This window comes from Tachypleus tridentatus, chromosome 10 (genome assembly GCF_004210375.1).
Source record: "Tachypleus tridentatus isolate NWPU-2018 chromosome 10, ASM421037v1, whole genome shotgun sequence".
NCBI classification, from domain to species: domain Eukaryota; kingdom Metazoa; phylum Arthropoda; class Merostomata; order Xiphosura; family Limulidae; genus Tachypleus; species Tachypleus tridentatus.
Window position 1 is genome coordinate 27,711,005 of NC_134834.1, and position 21,372 is coordinate 27,732,376.

The 21,372-nt window shown below is 30.9% G+C and overlaps 1 long non-coding RNA gene across 11 annotated transcripts; it reads left to right on the forward strand.

Moving 5' to 3' along the window:
- Nucleotides 1–548: 548 nt before the first annotated feature.
- LOC143228934 (uncharacterized) lies at nucleotides 549–16,184 on the forward strand. Of its 11 annotated transcripts, XR_013015549.1 has the most exons (6): nucleotides 549–1,534; nucleotides 1,923–1,965; nucleotides 6,644–6,871; nucleotides 7,160–7,460; nucleotides 10,348–10,621; nucleotides 13,077–16,184. It is a non-coding gene; the product is annotated as an uncharacterized LOC143228934 (long non-coding RNA). The 11 variants fall into 11 exon arrangements; XR_013015547.1 differs by lacking the exons at nucleotides 10,348–10,621; nucleotides 13,077–16,184 and having other exon boundaries at nucleotides 639–656; nucleotides 1,434–1,534; nucleotides 6,644–8,766; XR_013015548.1 differs by lacking the exon at nucleotides 1,923–1,965 and having other exon boundaries at nucleotides 6,644–10,621.
- Nucleotides 16,185–21,372: the final 5,188 nt, after the last annotated feature.

Sequence of the window (21,372 nt, forward strand, 5' to 3'; positions counted from 1 at the left end):
TTTTCGCAAACTTCACAAACTCTGGTAGATATTACAACTTTTGGCTCTCTATAAAGACAATTGCCTGTTATGCAAAATAAATACACATACTATTGTCTATGATATTCAATAAAGAGTGAATTTATTGCACTTTCACATTTGTATCCAGCTTTCTCTCACAAATTCAGAGAATTCAGAATTACTTCGCAGTATATTTCCTGGTGAGAACTTTCATTTTTTTGCGTACCTATCTTGTCATTCTTGTGAAAAATTAATGTTACTGGAGAATACTCACACTACTTCAGTCATTAGATTTGCAGGTACGCTTATAACCTGAGAAATAAAAAGTTGCAATTGGTATAGCTACATGATATTTTAGTAATTTCTTTATGTTAAAAAATGCGTGTAACCTCAAAAAATTGCACAAAACTATAAATTATGGCTAGGTTTTCATAATATTTATTTCTGTTGATTTTAATATCACATACAGTTGAATGAAATTTTCAGCAAAGAAATCGATGCTCGAAAGAAATATTGTTTCATAAATATTGTGTATGATGAGAGAGATTGGCTAAGTATCATGGGTGTGAGGGCGCTAAACTACGAAATTTGATTGACTGAGCTTTTCATTGAAAACAAATTGCTGATTTATGGATAAGTAATTTTTAAGACAAAATGTATTTTTGCTTGAGTGACTTCTTTTTGATTATTTTAAACATTGGGTTAAATAGTTTTATATTCATTATTATTCAATTTAATAAAAAAATATACTTGGTAGTTAAGCCTAACTCTTATAAGTCTTGGTGACAATAATCATGTTAAATGAGTTAAGTATTAAAAGGTGTCGTAGTTAAGACATAAACTTATCATTAAATGCAGTCAATTAATAAGTTGTCTACGATTTTGCTTAACTGTACCCCGTATGTGTAACTTTGTATTTGTTTGTCGGTAAGTACAAAGCTACACAATAGGCTATCTGCTCATTGCTTGTAAGTTACAAGGTAGTGTTTGATGTTAAGTATGTCTTAGACTTGCTGTTGACTTAGATACACTTTCTACAGTCGTAATCGATATCATAATATTATTCGTTACTAATACTATCGCTAGTACTACTGTAAACTGTAGTATACTAGTTATACAAACGTAAAATTGGTATGTCACGTTGACAATTAAGCTGAGAGCCAGCAAAAACGAGCAAACAAACAAATCACAAAAAAAAAGCAGGAAAGAAAAAAATATATGTAGATTTGTAGTTACTACACGTTGACTGCTAAGTGTTAGTGATAGACTAGCGACATGGTTGCTTTTAACTTTATTTTGTATATTAATTGTATTTTATACTTAAAAAGTACAGTTGAGTTACCATTACTGTCAGAGGAACAGTAAAATTATAACTGGATATATATCAGATGAAGGATATTTTCATATTTAAAGTTCATACTTTGCCACTCTAGAAATGATTTTAACTTGTTTAAGTTAAGAAGAGGCTTGGAGTTGAAGATGTGAAGTTGAAATGGATTTTTAGAAGTATATATAATTCACAATATTTTGCAAAGTAAGAAATAACTATGAATAAAGATTGAATTAACAAATCTTAAAGAAAATTTTGTATTTACAGTGTACTATCTTGACAAAAATATTTTTCTTGATTCTTTACTGAACTTTGTTTTTATATCATACCCATAGAATTTACTAGGAAATTTGATGTCAAAATCTTTTAGAGCTTTCTTGGTATTCTAGGTTTGATCTCCTGAAACAACTTTTCAATTGTAATGTCATGGTTAAAACCCACAGCTTCTTCTAGCAAAGAAACAAATTAAAACATAATGAAATATAATTTATTACACTATTTTATTGTTAATGTTCAAAAAGTTTATTTTGCTTATAAAAATTACAGAAGCATTGTCAGTTGATTTTTATCTTTTATGCCCTTATTTTTTAAGAATCAAGATATCATGAAAAGACAGGCCGTGTTAACATGGACTCGTAAGTTGGGTGTTGTATTGATTACCATTAATAAAATACTTATTATTTCTGAATGTTAGTATAAGTTTCTCTTATTAAACATTAATAACCTTTAAAAAAGAAATGGTAGTACAGGGAAAATGTCATGCTTTAAAATTTATCAAAGCGTGTAGTCCATGGCACTGTCGATCCTAATTAGTGTGAGATGGGGATTTCTTTATAGTGACATTATGGTCAAATAAATACTTTTGTTTTTAATTGTGCTATTCAAAAAAATAATCTCAAGCCAAGTTCTACAAAATAAAGTACACCTTATTCCACTGCAGAAATCATTGCTTTATTACCTCCATGAGCTTATCACCTGTTTACATGTATACTTTGACTGCTAATTTTGGAGTGTTTTTGTGAAGTTATAATTTGTAAAAGTTAACCTTTTTATTGATATCAGGTCGCATTTTATCAGGTTTTTGGACCTTAATGTAACTGTTATTTTCTTTCATTATAATTAGTGAAGGAGACTTATTTTGGATATAATGAAGATGCATGTTGTATTTTGGCTAATAAAATTTAATTCATTGAATATGGAGTTGTTTTTCAGCTCTTATTAAAGACTTTACAGATTATTTGTCTCCAAAAACATGTTTTTAGTGTATTTTATCAATAAAAACAAGCTACTCAGAAAATGTGCATGTTAAACACATTTATCTGATGTGTTAAACACAAATCTACTGATGTGTTTTTGAAGGATTTAGACATTGGATTTGAACAGTTTGGAACAATCTTTGTTTTTGTTTATGTTTTAAGCTTCAACATGTGGTGTAGTTGGCTATGAGGTGGATGTATTAGTTTATAAAAAAAATTTGGCAAATAAATGGCAGATGGCATTTAATTATGAAAAGTGCAAGGTAATACCTGAGGGTTACCTTAATTTAAATTTGTTATAAGAAAGCAACTCAGTAATGTTATGGAAGATAAAGATTTTACTATTTTAGTCAGCTAATCTCTAAAGTCTTCTTGGCAGTGTGTTATTGTCAGTGGGAAGCAAGTGGTATTTTGGGTTGTATCTACAATAATATTATATATAAGTAAAAGGAGGTTTTCATTTTGTTTTTATGTATTTCTGCTTATCCCTCATTTAGAGTTATGTCAAGTTTTGAAATCATTAAATTGATTGCTGGTTTTCTTTTGTACTTTAAGCCAACCTTTATGGAATTGCTAACTCATTAATAGTTATGTACTATCTATATTTAAAAAAAAAACACCTGATGAGGATAAAAAGAAATACATGAGTATTGGGTTTACAGTATTATCAAAAATTAAGATTTGCAGATTTCAAGAGTAGAAAACTGGTACATTTTTTATTTTGCTTGGAGTGACACTGTAACAGCCATGAAACAATTTAACTTGTAGTAATGCACTTTTTACATTTTCTAAATAACCCAATGTTCAGTACACCTTATTTTAAACCATAGGCAAAAAAAAATTGTAAAAATGTTATGTACTTAATAAAGTAAAAAAAAATGTTTTGAAGTTGTTTTGAATGTCCTCAAAAGAAAAATGTTTGTTTTTGTTATTTTTTTTGCAGCTGGGCAGGTATTAAAATCTCAATTCCTGTAGTTGCTCAGTGACAGGTTTGGTTAACAAAATGTAGTATAGATGGTGGAACACACTGCTTTGAGATTTATCTTTATCAGATGATACTCCAAGTAACATTTAACAGAGCTCTGTATAATCATATATATCATTCACTTTGAGGTACAGAGGAGTTCGGATAATTTAACATTTTTAATGTTTCTGACAGAGACAAAAACAAGGCTACAGTCTGAAATGTTAGTGCATCCCTCATGTAGCTTTGTGCAAAATTCAAAACAAATCAGACCAGTCTGAAATATTTAGTGACCCTGTTAACCACAGCAAAATGTTGACTCATTAACTGTTCAAAATCAAATAGTAATTGTGCAAGGATTCTTACCCAATCACCCTAAGTAACAATCTTATAAATACTTGGAGGGACAGAATAGACTATTCTCCAATGCCAGCTTATCATGTATCCAGAAGTGTTTTTTCCTATTAATTATTTCCGTGTCTGTAAAAACTAACCATTTTAGGGTTCACAGGAGGGCTACTAGGATGATTCGGGAGAAAAGAATTGATGAAGATCTGATTAAAGTGCTCAAATTAATAAATACAAGTAGTGCATAATCTTGTTTCATGTTAAATGGTAGGATTAGTAAACAGATGATAGATGTAAGACTTACACCATTTTAACATGGGTAAGATAGTAATAATAGGTAGACAAACAATGGTTATTGTGTATAAGAAATTTTTTATTGGTGGTGGAATGTATTGCTTATTTTGACAGAACTCGTACCTGAAAAATACAGATTATTGTTCTCTCAAACTGTGTAGTATGTTCTACAATCAATAAGACTTTTTCTTATGCTTATAAATTGTTTGCCTACCTATTATAATATTAGTATATTATACTTTCTTGCTCAGATAAAATGGTAGATATGAAGTCTTAAAAATGTCTCTCACTTTACCATGATTTTAACTATTTCCTCTACTTAATAATAAAATCAGAATTTTTTGATAGTTTATTACTTTGAAATATTTTCAGTTGCTTAACATAAATTATTTTTTAAGTGTAAAAGTTATGACAGTCATATCTTTAAGATTTTAATTATAACTGCTTCATCTTTTATTTTTTCAAGAAATGGGTATTTAAATAATAATGAAATAAATTCCATTATATAAATGACATTTTTATTTTTAATTTTAAAGTAATTCTAAATTAAAAACAGTGAAAACTTCATATTGTTGGTTAACCTGGAATATGCTAATATTATACCAAAAGAGAACAAGTGTCTCAAATGACTGACTGGTTACCTTGACAACCTTCCTACTACATTTTTTAGATCTGGCTAAAAATTGTAAACTTTTTATAAGTTGCTAACTTGACTGATTGACCAGTTAGATCCAAACAACATGCCTTTTCTGCTATTCAGCAAAAAGCTGTTACTCCCAGATTTTTCCTTTAATAGTGTGGGAGGATTCCAATCTTCTGTCTACTAAGAAGTATAGCTGGACATTTGAAATCTATAATTTTTCAACAGAAGTGGAATTAAATCATACATTTGGCTTTTGTATAGACAGATAAATTTACTTGTATGTCTTTTCTAGATGTTTTCAGTATGAGTAATGTTGATAGTTCTCTTACTGCAGATATCATGTTATAACTCATTTCAAAGAAATTCATCATGTGGATTACAAGTTATCAATTTGGTAAATGATTTTAAATCATGCTATGATGTCAGTCAGGTATTATATATAATGTGTTAACACTTTTGTAAAGATTTTAGTTGAGAATGTGTTCATACTGAATTTGGAAATATCTCCAGTTTGCCCCTAAAGATTCTAGGTCCACCTATCAAAAGTGCTCAAGTTATAGTGTTTTTATTTCATTTCTATCTGGACTTCTTGAACCTGTTTTTCTAACATATGAATCTCCAATTTCTTGTTGTAGAATGCTAAATATGTTCAACATTACCCTTGTTTAAAGTTATAAAATGTCTTCGTGAAACTCAATTTTTATAATTAATATAAGTACAAGTAAAGGTATAAAAAAATTTATTCAGCAACTCAAATTTATTTAATAACTAACATTCAGTTGACAAAGAACTGTTATAGTAATAATGAAGTAGTTGATTTATATGTAAAAAATCCTGAATAAACATTAGTATAAAATAGTCATCTAAAAAAAGGTTGGCAGATCATTAGTCGTTTACACCGTCAAAACCTTTTTCATAAATTTACAAAATATATCTATCTCTGTCGTAATGCATTCTGTTGATGGCATTGTAAGTCTAAAATGTTGGAATACAAGTTTATTGTTTGTTTTTATTTTGACAAAAATATTGTATCGATCTCTTTGAAACAGTATTAGATTATGTTGTTCTTTACTTAATAAATATGTTTATCATGAGTTCTCTGAAGTAAGGACATTACACTGAAATTTTAGCAAGATTCTTGAATTTTTATAAAGATACATTCATTTGGAAAATGGAAATTAGGCTGTTATTTTATTAAATTTACATTTTTTAAACTTTTTTGAAACTGTTGTCATCTTGTCATCTTGAATTATATCTGTAGATTACTAAGAATATTAAAGTTCTTTTATCTTTTAGAGATGAGTTTTGAGCATTTACAGTAATTATTTTTTTGATTTGTTCTTTTGCTATACTCAGTTCATTATATGTTTAAATGATGTGTACATTATGTAACAGTATAATGGTTAAGTCTAAGAGTATACTTATTTAGGAATTTTCTTAATGTAACTGAATAAGTCAAACTAAAAAACAAGGGCAAGATTGCACCTTGAAAATTGTCTTTATTTTTTATATTTTGACTACACATTTCCGTGTCTCTTAATGTAGTTTGATTTAAATTTATTTTCTAAGAGCATCTGTTGTTTTTAGTTGAATCAGTATTTTTTTTTCTATACTACTTGCTTCTCAAAATGTGGAAGTCAGTTTTAATGTGTTGGGAAATTAAAGCTGCCGATCACAGACTATAAATTATTCAGAAGTATGTGAATGAATGTCAAAATAATAATTATTAGGGAATAATTAGGTGAATTCATGTATTTCATGATGTATTATTCCAGATATTCTCTGTTATAGTTCCCTGTTTCTTTCAGATGTTTATATTGATTATGAATGGAATTCTTCAGCATATGTGGATCACACTGGGACTCCAAAGGTTATCCCCAGACAGAGAAAAGGGAGACTCCTTCGGGATGATAAAGGCAGACCTATGTGTTCCATTTGTGGAAGATCTTTTTATGACAGAAGCAACCTTTATCGTCATAAGAAAACACATAACTGAAATGTTCAAGATTTTTTACTTCCATAATAAATTAATTTTGGTACAAATAAATGTTGTCTGTTTTTTATTCATTGTACTTAAATTGCCCTACACAATATACTTTACCTGCTGACCTCAGGTACAATATTGAATATATATGTGCATTTATTATATCAGTAATTTTTTCTGCAAAAATATTTTAATAAGAAAGATTTACATGATTTGAGAAGAATACGATATATGTGTGTGATGTTATTTTATATACAAACATATTTTTAACAAAACACAAATGATCACATAGTTTAGTGTGATATTGTTGAATGTTCACAGCAAACATTTTAATTTTCAGAAGAATTTTGGGATTTAGAAATTGGGCCAAGAAGTTCAACACACCATCAAGGAAAGTATAAGCAAGACTCATCTAAAAAAGCTGTGTGTCCAATTTGCAAAAAGTGTTTTTTTGATGCAAGTAACTGTCGCAGACATATGGAGATTCACCAACTTCAGAGAAAACAGTATTACTGCTCCTTGTGCCCACGGAAGTTTTCTTGGAAAACTAGCTTATCAACTCATATGCGGAATTTTCATTCTGTGGGGTTTGACAGGAGATAATTTGTGAATATTATCAGAGTCGTTATATTACTTACAAAGTAAATTTTTATTATGTTTGCTATAAAAATATCTTTAACAAAGATAATGGACAGAAAATGCCTCTTTTGATTCACTTTTAAACATTGGTTTACCTGTGACAAAATATGTGTCTTATTGGAGTATTTCAATGCACATAAATTTTGGGTTGGGAGAAATTGAGAAGTTTTAACTGTTTCTCACATGACTTTAGCTATTGTGTGCACAATTCTGTAGTATTATGAAAATTATAGTAAATTATTACTGGAAGGGATTGGTAAATGGTGTCACATATGATCTAGATTGAACTGAATGATATTGTGCTCAAGTGATTTGAATTGTGTGCTTAAAAATTTCTTCTTTTAGCCTTGGCATTCAAAAAAATAATACATTTCATGGCACAGCTGTAAAAAAGTATCTTGATAATAAAGTACATATTTCTGTCATATTATCTAACCGAAATATGCATATCATTCATTCTCAGAATATTGAACTTGAGAAGTACATGTAAGGTAACAAAAATAATTAAATGTAATTGTTTCAAATGACAAGCATTGTGTGTGAGGCAAGGTAACATTTTTATATAATTATGATATTACTAATACAGTATAATTTATATGTTACCAATATTATTTGAAAATATTTTGAAATTTTGAATCACTTTCTTTTGACATTATTGTGGATAAGAAATACATTTTTCTAAGCAGATATATTTTGATTGTTCTTTTGGTAATTACAATCATTTAGTACCTAAAGAATGTTAACATATATCTGATGCACAATATTTTAGGTGAATTTCGCGTGAAACATTCACAATTTCACAAAATTTTGGAGTATTATTCAGAATAGATTTTTTTAAAAATAGAATTGAGACATCCAGGTTAGCTTGTAAAAATATATTTTCTAAGTTCCATGTTAAAAAAAATATTTTTACATTTTTCCACCAAAGTGAAAAATTTGTTTTAATTGCATTGTGACTCTTGGCAAGTTTTATGAATTTATTATCCATGGATATTAATTAATCTTTATATGATTCAAGAATTAATGGAATTTCTTATGATCTTTATGAGAGAGTCATATAGTGTTTAATGGAATGTGTCTATAGAGTGGCATAAATATTAAAATATTTCAGTTATTCAATTATTATTTAACAGATTACTCAAACCTTCATTATTTTTTTATCACTTTGATACCTGTTTGAAGTTACAGTTTTAATATTTTGTAAAATGACATTAATTATTGTTATGGTTTTGTGACAAAAGTCTTTTATTTATGTTGCTACCTTTTGCACAAACACATGTTTAGTGTGTATTAAAGATGTAATATCAGTGTGTTTTCTTATTTGGTATTTTATATTTATTTACAAGAACATTTACACTTGTTCACAGCATCACTTGTGGTCCAAGAACTTGTATGTAAATTAGAATTTTCTTCATAAGGAAAGGATATACTGTGTGTGAAGGACAGCCTTAATTAATATATTCAAGTTGAGAAATGTTGATTACAATTTATCATTATACATTGGAGATGGGTAGATTTTTATAAAAACAGAATTGTAACAGGTGTGAATTTGGAATAGTTGCTTCCATTTATGTCCATTTAGTTCAATCATGTTATAGAAAACCATCAAGAATATTGCAGTAAACCTTAAGACAAATTATTATACTTTCCCCCTCTTTGAGCTGTGATACATTGGGAAAAACTATGTTGGAGAGCTCACTGACTTTAAATAAATATCTGACTCTTGAATTATGCATGCACAAGTAAGCTGTATTTCAGGCATTTATATTTATCAACCACTTAGGAAGTACAAGTCGTGGGGGCGTTATAATGTGATGGTCAATCCCACTATTCGTTTTTAAACGAGTAGCCCAAGAGTTGGCAGTGGGTGGTGATGACTAGCTGCCTTCCCTCTAGTCTTATACTGCTAAATTAGGGACGGCTAGCACAGATAGCCCTCGAGTAGCTTTGTGCGAAATTTCAAAACAAACAAATAAAACTTCAAAATTAGAGACAGCAGGTGCAGACAGTCTTGAAGTAGTGTTTGCAATATTCAAAAGCAGCAACAAGTCATAATTTCAATGGACAGCTGGTTTTGTAACTGTACTTGGTAATAGACTTGTACCTGGAATATAATATAAATGCATATCAGTAATTATGAAAAAAAAATAGGTAGTCTTTCTGTGAACTGTGATCCTTAGTGGTGATGATTTGCTTATGTTTTCAGTATATGTTGTTTCTTTGCTTACTACATGGTTACATTCATCTTTAATTGATGTAGCATAGAATTTTATTTATAATAGTGCTATTGAATTTGTGGCTTTTTAATGATAGCACTTAGTTACACATACCTCAAAACTGTAACATGTCGTTAGCTTATAAAATTACTTCACAAAAACTTTTTATAAATGTTTATTTCCTGCAAGTCCACTGTTATTTAAAATATACAAGTAAAAACTAAGTGCAATTCAATTTTTGGCTTTTTAATGATAGCACTTAGTTACACATATCTCAAAACTGTAACATGTAGTTAGCTTATAAAATTACTTCACAAAAACTTTTTATAAATGTTTATTTCCTGCAAGTCCACTGTTATTTAATATATACAAGTAAATATTTTTCCATTCTGTGTGTATTTACTAAAAAGTCGAAATAAACACTCACTAATACAATGGTAATCTAATGATGTCTAAAACAATTTATATTACATAAAATATATCTAAAAAACCTTAAACTCTTCAGGCACTGCTAACTTTTTACTTATATTGTAGTATGAATCACATGCAACATCTTGTGCAGGTTTGAAAGTTTATATATGTGTATATGAAATGAAATTGATAATGTTATGTAATAATATGCAAAATTTTTAGTTCACCATTCTGTAATGAAAAACCTGCTGTTATATTTCAGTATGGGTTATGAACAAAGTGTTGGCCCAAAGGAAGAAGAAAGTTAAAGCTTTCATGGCAAAAAGTGAACGTTTCAGTATTTTCTCACAGGAAGTACATTCATTTTCATGTCCATATTGCTCAAAAATGTTCAAGGAGAGACGTCTATTGAAGCAACACTTGAGTGTGCACAATCCAGACACGTTTTCCTGTGGATGCTGTGGTTTGACATTTCGTTGGAGATCTCAAAGAATAAGGCACATGAAAAACTGCCATTAAAGCACATTTTTATTAATGTGAGCATCATGTTATCATCCTGTTTTTGTGTTCATGATTCAGGTGGAATGGAAAATACATTATTGGTGTATCTGTGTTTGTTAAGTTTATGTTCCACTTTTGCATATTCAGTATAGAGGGCATTGTTTAGTAAATATCTGTAAAAAATTAATTTTGATAAAATCTACCCATTTTTTCTTTATATCTGTTGTAAATTGCATTTAAATCAAAATATTTTACTTGCATTCAAACTATCAACTTATTTTTACGCTATTTGCTACCAGGAAATTCACATGTAGCACATAAAGTAATTTTGTTTTTGCCTGTTACAACACTCATGGTAAAGAACTGATCAAAGTTGTGTGGAATCATAAATTTTCTCTAAAATATACTGTTGACCTCAGCAGTAATTTGTATGACAAATTGTAATATTCATTGTGTAATTGTGCAATTCTACTTTTTGTCACCACTGTGTTATATCGTTAGGGCTCATAAATCCAATGAGTGTATGGATTTGTAAGGAATTTAACGTATAAATAGTAAAAATCTTTTAAAAAGTCAGTGCATATTTAATTTATATGTTATAAATGATAGAATCAGTTCTTTGGGATAGCTTTTTTTAAATTGGAGTAAAATAATAGTCGTAAATATACTTGTTGATCAATATTTACAGGTGATTATTCAGTTTAGAACTACAACAAAATAATATTTAATTTCCTTAAGATTAAGTTGTTAATTTATATTTAATCAGGTTTCTGCATAATTATAAAAATGACAGGTGTAAATAGGATCATATACTCAATAATGTTAAATTCTATTTTGCTGGAGTCGATGATATTTGAAGTAAAATACTTAAATGTTTGTGTGTCATGTTAAAATCTGTGGTATAAACATTTTTTACTACACTTGAAAAACAAACACTAAGCCTATTTAGACATTGTAAAAAGAAAAAAATGAAAATGTGCTCTTTTACAAAAACTACTACCACTTATATTATTAAGAAATATTTTAATTTTTATTAACACATCGCAGTACATATTAGTGGATTCTGTAAGTTGTATTTTATAAACTTAAGGATTACCCAAAAACAAAGTCGAAAGTTACTTTTTTCAAGAATTTCTTTCTTTAAGTTTTATTTTAATACGGATGAAAATATAATGATGGTTCTATTAATATATTACTGAAATGTGTTTTTAAAACCTAATCTATTAATTTTTTTCTTCTACTGGACCCACACAGCTTTTTTTTTTAATTCTTAGACCTACAGTAGGACAACGGTAAGTTTACAGACTTGCAACGCAAAAATTCTGTGGTTCAATTCCCCACATGCAAAGTGCAGGTAACCCATTAAATGCCTTTGCATTTAAAACAAAATAAACAAACAAAAACGAAAAACTTACTGTTCTACATAAATAATTTTAAGGTTCATAACTAAGCAGTGTTACATTCTGTTTCGAGCTATCTGAAATATTTTTGTGTGCTAATATTGTGTATGTAAGAAATTTTAAGTGTAATAATGGGCTTTATTACTGTACTGTACTCTGCACAGCCTGTTTGTATTGAAAAAAATTTGTAGCGTACTCGGTCTTGTATGTAGAAACGTTATACTGAAATGAATAACTGAGTTCATAAATTCAAAAAAAAAAAGATAATTGAATGCATTTTACAATGTAAGGCCTTGTTTCTCAATTTATATATAATTCATTTCTTTAAGCTTGTTGATTTTAGTTTTATAGTTACTACAAGTATTTCGTAAAGTAAATGTGTCTTGAAGTATTGGATTAGGCTTAACCTGTGTAATTATCGATTCTTAAACGCGCGATTTTTTTTTTTATTTTTTTCGTTGTATTAAGTTAGTGTAGATGATATATTTATGTGTTCTTGGTTAAACGTAATATTTTCCCCACGTTATTTGAGAACGCAGTTTTACAATGCGTGTGTGTATTATATATATATATAATTATCTGATTATTTTCATAAGGATTCGTACTCTTTTTGAGGGACGGAATTCTTTATGCTTTGATTATTCGCAAGTGTTTTTATGGTTGTGACTTCGGCATATTTGGGTATATGTATGCAAAATAGTACTTTTTTATTATACAGGAAAAACACGTTATATTCTACATATATACTATATGGTCATTTTTTTAGTGCTTAGACTTTACTTATTTTTGAACGTAATGTAAGGAATATTACATGTTCACGTCATGGTACCAGTAGAAGTGTAATAGCTGTAATGTTTTCGTTTTTAACATGTAAAATAATTAGTTACAGAGTATCGTTAACATTGTTATACTCATTATATTAACAGATTACTAATTAGAATGAAACGAACCGCGATAATTTGAAAAATGGAAAAGTCTTATCCTGATGAAAACAGCGGAATAAAAGTAGTACAATTAATTTGCAAGTGAAGGTGTTAGATATTCACGTTTGCTGATGTAGTTTGTTTGTTTTTTTCCCCTGTACGCGTAGGAAATTACGCAGAAAACCTGGTCATCAGTTTTGTACCTCCTAAAACGAAGGCTCGTCGTTCCATCAATAGACGGCGGTTCTGTCCCAACTGTCAACAGTACTACTGCAAAGAGAGACTTCCTTTTCATAAATGTAAAGAGCGGCTTTACTGTTGTTCTGTTTGTCAAAAGCGACTTTCGAATGAACACTCCCTAAAGAGACACATCCGCCTTCAGCATTCGGTGGAACCGAGAGAAGCGTACAAATGCAACGTATGTGGAAAGGAATTTCTCACCTTAAGCTATGCGGAAGAACACAAGGAAAAATGCAGAGGCATAGAATTATCTTAAGGCATGCACGTATAACGTACAACCAACATGTATGTGTGTGTATATATATATATATATAAATGTGAGGCAACTATTCCGAGGTATTTTTATGATTTTAGATACCGGTTTTATACATATCGCCATAAAAATAGTATGTTGTACAGATTATTTCTATATTTTTTTATTTTGCATAACTGAAATTAAATTGTATAGTCATACAAAAATTGTGAAAACAGTAGTATACTGATAAATATTCAGCACCTTAATGTACAATAGAATTTCCCTCAGGAATGTTTTTCTCGGACTTTTGTATTAGTTTATGCCGTATATGTACGGCAAAAATCTACAAATTTATGTCATTTCAAGGGTGTGTAAACTGTGCATTTGTTACTTGTCTTACATAGAAGAATATTTCCGTACAACGTGAGAAAGAAATAATTAATAACTTAGTATTACCTAAACCAATTATTTCATACTATTTCATAGGTAAAAAATTATGCATATATTTTAGTGATAAATACCTGAAGTTTTATTGTGTAACATACACATGTCTATCCTTTATACCATACTGGTAATATTTTAAAAATATTTGTGCGGATAGCTGTAAAATATTACATGTTCTATGGTGTATGTTCTGTGTTTTAACATGAATGATCTACGATAGCTGTTTCTGATTTTGGACTCGTTGTCCTATCAGCTTTTAGTCTAGTACCGTTGTTGTTTACGTATTTTGTCATGTTGAGAAATTTTGTTTTTCCTTATTATTATTTTGTGGGATTAATACTGACGATACTTGTTTACACTTCTGTAAGTGATCCGTTTGTAATTGGGACGCCTATAACAAATGAAGTCGTGGACCCACAAGCATTTTAATGGATAAATAGTTCAGAAAATTTTGTTTTTAAAAGTCGATGGGGTCAGTTTGATAATTTTATGGGTAAATTAAATGTTTTAACTGTTATTCATATTAACTTATGATCAAATAAAGCTACCAACGTATACCACAGCTAAAAATCAACCTGGTAATGAGTATAGTTGCTACAACTTACTTCTCTTACATTCTTATTTATATTTTGAATCTAAGATAAACGAATCTAGAGGAATGTGAAAAAAAATGAAGTCTGCATGTTTTTTGTTTTTTTATTCATATCTAATGCTTCGTTTGTCTTTGGCGTTTAAAATTATTATAACTGTTAAAATGCACTGTTTCATCAGTGATATACTATCTTTAACCATGCTTTCGGCCGCAAACCCGGTATATTTCATGAGATTTGGCTAACTTAGAGGATGTACGTTATTGCTTACATCCAGTCTGTTTATTGAACTAACAGTGCAAATTGATTTCTGTCGTAAAAACTTATAAAACTAGAATTATTAAAATTTATAACTCGTACCATGCTGTTAATGCAACTAATATTATAGAAATAATACAGTCTATTTCACGAAACACAATCGCTAGTTTTTAGCTGCAAATAATAGCACAAATAGCCTAGTTGCTTTGCCTACAAATAAAGCTTTAAATATGAACACTCGTAGGTAATTGTAAAACTTTAATTATCCAAAAATAAAAGATAGTTTTATCTTTCTATTATATTTTGTTTAGGACCTAGTATGGCCAGGTATTTAAGGCGCTCGATTCGTAATCCGAGGGTCGCGGGTTCGAATCCCCGTCGCACCAAAGGTGCGGTGAGAGCGTTATAATATGACGCTCGTTGGTAAAAGAGTAACCCAAAAACTGGCGGTGGGTGGTGATGACTAGCTATCTTCCCTCTAATCTTACACTGCTAAATTACAGACGGCTAGCATAGATAGCACTCGTGTAGCTTTGCGTGAAATTCGAAAAAAAATTGTTTTCACGCAACTTGTCGTTAAATTAATAGCTAAGAAACTAGATTTTTTTTCTATTTAAGTATTTCAAATGTTTGTAAAAACAATGGTAAATACATTTTATTTTATATAAATATACGACTATGTTTATGTGACTAAAATTTCGAGTGTTAAAAGTATTATTTTGTAAAATTGTATGTAGGTTTTTGTTAAGTAGATCTGTCATACTTATATTAGATCACTTAAAAACTCGTGGAAAATGAATCTTGCAAGAAGTCTAAACTTTGCATTTTTATAATCCTTTCTGTCACAAAATATTTGTGGTGACGTGCATTTAGGTTAAGGTATATTTGTACTGAGCAGTTGGGTAAAAAGAAAGAAAGAAAAGTTCTAATGAGAGTAAATAACCACTTTGTTTGACGTTCGTTTTAATTATCCATCATAACTAAGCAGCACGAGGTTGTCGTGATGAACGAAACATCGTACATTTTTATGGAAAATAATTTGCACACAAAAGAAAAACATATATATTGAGATTATAGCAACCGAAATGGAAATAAAAGATACTAGATCTATAATTAGGTAATTTTGTAGATTGCGAACTGAACCAAAGAAAAACTTCAAATATAGATTGTTGTTTTAATAATTGTTTCGTTTTATCAAATATCTTGACAAAGAATTAAAAGAAAAAAATCAAGACTTGCCTATTGCGGAAGTAATGACAAACCATTCTCGGACATATTTGAACATATCATTAAACAAATACGATCATTAAATGTTACTGAAATTATAACATTTTTTGAGACTTTTTTAGTAAGGAAAATAAAATTTTCTTTAAATTTTTCTTGTTTCAGCAGCTATGTAAATATTCACATCTTTCATTAATTATAAATTTGAATGAGTGATTTACTTGAATATTTCCTCTGATATCGCTTCTGTTAAATAAATCATTACAAATGTTATTTCTTATAAATATCGCTAGTTGTCTTTTTTTATTTCCCGCTCATCAGTTTGCTTGTTCTGAAGTTGCACTAGATTTATTTTATTCTTTCAAACAGTCCATTTGAATTTAGCTACGTTTGTAGATCAAGAAATTAATAAACATGATGAGTTGAAAATTTTAAAAGATAAAATTGCCTCTCGTTAGTAATTACAGATGTGTCTTGGAATATATATAATATCTTGAATAAGAATTTGCAGTAAGAGTTCCAAGAAAGTATAACCCAAAAGACTTTTTTCGCAAAATCCATGGATTGCACAGGTATTTCAATGAAACAAGAGTTAATGAGTGATATATTGCTTTTGTTTTCGAGATTCTCCAACATTAACATCTTGCCACTTTTCCTCTCGTGCTCGTCAGCTTACTAAGGTACGTCAAAGGTGGAGATAGAAACCTCAATGCACTGTAATTGTAATTACATTACACAGCTTATTTGTTAATCAAAATATTTTCGAGTAAGATTAATCTTCTAATTTTGTAACTACAATAGTTTTGAATTTTCTGGCGGCTTATTCTTGTTGATAAGCGCAAAGCAACAAAGTGGGGAACATGTACCTTGACAACTACGTACATTAAAAACACAAGCAAGTTGAAGACATGGACAGAAATGAGCTTCGAATAAAGTAATTAATATGATTTTGGGTGTTTAAAAACATTGGAGGAAAATATCCAACAGTGTGAAAAAACGTGCCATTTTGCTGGGGTTACGAAATGATGCTGTCTTTTTTTTTTTCATGTTAAGATTGATTTTGAATTTCCCACAAAGCTACTCGAGGGCTATCTGTGCTAGCCGTCCCTAATTTAGCAGTGTAAGACTAGAGGGAAGGCAGCTAGTCATCACCACCCACCACCAACTCTTGGGCTACTCTTTTACCAACGAATAGTGGGATTGACCGTCACATTATAACGCCCCCACGGCTGTAAGGGTGAGCATGTTTGACGCGACGGGGATGCGAACCCGCGACCCTCAGGTTACGAGTCGCACGCCTTAACACGCTTGGCCATGCCGGGCTGTCATGTTAAGAGACGCTATTCTATTTGTGTTATTGCAAAAAATCATGTATATACGATATCCAAAATTTAAGAAAAATCCGTCACGTATCACTGTATTTATAAGCTTTGTTTAAACTGTTCCAGAAAAGAGTTTGTATAAAATAAAACCGATAATCGTGTAACGTAATTTGATATATTTCTTTGGACATATTACATAGCAACTTTGAATCAGCACAAGTCAAACTGATTTTCGTAAAACAATTCTTTAAAGGGTAGGGAATTAAAAATATTTAACCTATAATGGGCCCCGCATGGCCAGGTGGTTAAGGCGCTCGACTCGTAACCTGAGGGTCGCGAGTTCGAGTCCCCGTCACACCAAAGATGCTTGCTCTTTCAGCCGTGGGGGCGTTATAATGTGACGATCAATCCCACTATTCGTTGGTAAAAGAGTAACCCAAGAAATGGCGGTGGGTGGTGATGACTAGCTGCCTTCCCTCTAACACTGCTAAATTAGGGACGGCTAGCGCAGATAGCCCTCGAGTAGCTTTGCGCGAAATTAAAAAAAAAACATCTGCCAGTTCTTTTATTTCGATTTTGTTTGTGTGTTCGTGGAGGCAAATCATCCAGAGTATAAGATTAGTATCAAAGTTTGCTTGATCTACAGCTCTGTGGTTAATTAAAATTTAACATGTCGTTCTTGTCAGAGTCTGATAATAAGGTTAATTAGTTTTCTCGGACTATTTCAAATGTGGAACAGCCCGTTTTGTTTCAATTCAAAATGATATCTTTTTTGTATACAAGTTTTTGCATACAGTAAAAGAAAGTGCCACTAGTTAATTATCGGCTTGTTATTTGCTCTGTGTATATATCAGTAATTTATATGTTAGCTTTATCTGGTAGCCCTCACATTTGTATAATTTATTTTTATTTTTCCATAAAGAAAAGGGGAGGGACATGGCCAGGTAGTAATGGCACTCTAATCATAACCTGAAGGTTGTGGGTTCGAATCTCCGTCACATCAAGCATGCTCGTCCTTTAAGTCGTGGGGGCGTTATATAGTTTCAGTCAATCCCACTATTCATTGGTAAAATAGTAGCCCAAGAGTTGACGGTGGGTAGTGATGACTAACTGCTTTCCCTCTAGTCTTACACTGCTAAATTAGGGACGGGTAGTGCAGATAGCCCTCGTGTAGCTTTGCGCGAAATTCAAAACCAACAAAATTGTTAGTGGGAAAACAAAAGCTTTGCTTTTTTTTTCACATGTTTATGAAGAAAACGTATTAGAGCTACTATACTGATATGATTATCCCTAAACTTGTTGTTAACAGTTTGTTTAGAGGAGAAAATATAGAAGGCTGGTAATATTCTCACAAGACAGAAAACTAACCACTAATGTATGAAATACAGTAGACGTTCTTTCATACAGAAAACTAACCACTAATGTATGAAATACAGTAGACGTTCTTTCTCCTAGAGTGCATGCGCGACCATACATAATATCAAGATTCTGTACTACATGATTGATTTTAATTCGTGGAGTCTTCCACTGGGAACTTTGACGAATGTTCGACATTTGAAGGGATTGACTTATGACAATCAGTGAGTAGCTAGAGGGAAATTCGGAAGAGGGCATACCTCCCCCACACAGCGTTCGTCATATTCGGATCTCACATAATACGAAAATGTGTCCGTATTTATTAACGGGTTTGTTTGTTTTTTATTTCGCGCAGTTACACGAGGGCTATCTGTGCCAGCCGTCCCTAATTTAGCAGTGTAAGACTAGAGGAAAAGCAGTTAATCATCACCATCCCACTGCCAACTTTTGGGCTACTCTTTTACTGAGGAATAGTGGGATTGATCGTAACACTATAGCGCTTCAACGGCTGAAAGAGCGATCATGTGTGGTGTGACGAAGATTCGTATCCGCGACCCTCGGATTACGAGTCAAACGCTCTTCCTTTATCAACGGGACATTGAACAAGACAATGAGAAATAATATTCTACATAAGTTCACCGAGTTTTATCAAAATCCGATAATTTTTTACCGAGTTATAGAGCAAAAATATTGTGAACAATCGTTTCCCATGTTAACAGATAAGAAGGATTTTCGTGACCTTGCTGTGACCTTCACCCTCCAAAATCTAATCACTTCTAAGTTGGATCATATTCCAAGTTGTACCAACTTTCGTAGAAATACTCAGCCACAATCGAGAAATCTGGCAGACAAACAAACACAGAGATGACAACTTCCTTCACCTTTCATTGCGGAGGTAACTAGAGCAACAACAAGCTAATCTCATACCATAACCAGCTCTTTACTGTCAAGCAGGTGCGCGTGTCATCACGCACGTACTTCTGAAATGATTAGAAACGGGAAATGTTCATTTGCCTAAGTTAGAATTGAGAATGTGTTTTATATATGGCATTTTCAATTAAAGCCAAGAAAAAGAATTATTTTTGGTATTTTAGGCGTTTGTGCACGAGTAGGGGTCAAAGTGCATATGCAAAGACCTTTTACAGAGTACCATTCATCAAGATATTATGAATTTGATGTTGGTCTTAAGAACTCTTAATTATACCCTAAATTGCTGTTTTAGTGATAATTTTGCAGTAGTGGAGAGTAAATGCGGAATAAAATATATATATAAATACTGAAGAATTTGGTAGATATGTGTTTTATAGGTTACATAAGTTATGCAAATGCAATACACAAAGAGTACGATGGAGCATTTTGTATTTGAGAAATTACTTTAGGCCTATTGACAAGATGCACAACTGTCGTATAGAGCATGATCTGACTTGGTAACATGAATTATAATGACGTGGTGAGGCTCCAAACTCGGTTAACATAACATAATAAACTTTTCTATTTGTATAATATTTTTGGCTTGTCAAATTATTAAAACATTCGTGTTACTACTATCTGCACGTTATTAAAACACTTTAATGCTATTATTATTTAGCTTTTTACTCAAATTTGACTATTTGGAGAAAACAAACAAACTTTCATTTCATTTTTCAAATGTCTGAATTCCTCTTATACAATTAAAAAATCGAATGATTATTCATCCATAGCTTTTACTCACAAATATTGTGTTCTGCCTCTTTGTTGATTTGTAAAGTTATATTATCCAAATATTTTCACACATAGATCACTGGTATGCATTTATGAAGAACATGCCCTTCAAGTACCTGTATAGTAAACTTCCTTTTTGCTTCAACAGGTTTGAATTCAATACCAAAAGACGAACTACCAACAGAGTTAAAATTTAGTCCTTTAGCTGCTTTTTGTAAATATTTTTTTAAGTTTTAAAATTATCTAATTATCACATTCTTCCTTTCTCAGTAGCAAGGTGCATTCCTGGGCCTAATCTCAGCCACATGTTGAGTGTTAGTTTTTGTATGATTTAACTTTTTGAATTTTTACTGTACCCAAACATAATATCTTTTAGGATTTAAATCAAAAAATTAATATCCTTATTACTGATAGTAGGCCCGGCATGGCCAGGTGGTTAAGGCACTCGACTCGTAATCTGCGGGTCGCGGGTTCGAATCCCTGTCCCAACAAACATGCTCGCCCTTTCATCCGTGGGAGCGTTATAATGTAACGGTCAGTCCCACTATTCGTTGGTAAAAAAGTAGCCCAAGAGTTGGCGGTGGGTGGTGATAACTATTTGCCTTCCTTCTAGTCTTACACTGCTAAATTAGAGACGGCTAGTGCAGATATCCCTCGTGTAGCTTTGCTCGAAATTCAAAACAAACAATACTGATAGTAAGGCACTCTAACTATTCAAATAAGGTAGCTCATTTATAGTGTGAAATATCTGCTGGTTCTGTATTGAATGGTTATTTATTTCCATCTATCAAGATATAAAAGGCTGTTTAGTGTAGATATTATTAATTAGTTTATTTTGTGAATGGATATTTTACGAGAGTTAAAAGAAGAATATTATTGGAAGTTTTGTTTGTAAGTCACTGAAATTGAGAATATAGCGAACAGACAATTAAGTTCTAAACATATAGATAGTATGAGATGAGCGGGAAACAGCAGATAAACAAATACAATTGGAAAATAATGCAAAGTTCTAGAAAAGGAAAAAAATTCGGCGCGAAGTCAACCACGGTAGAAGCGAAAAGCCTAACAATTAACATAAACCCAACGTAAAGTG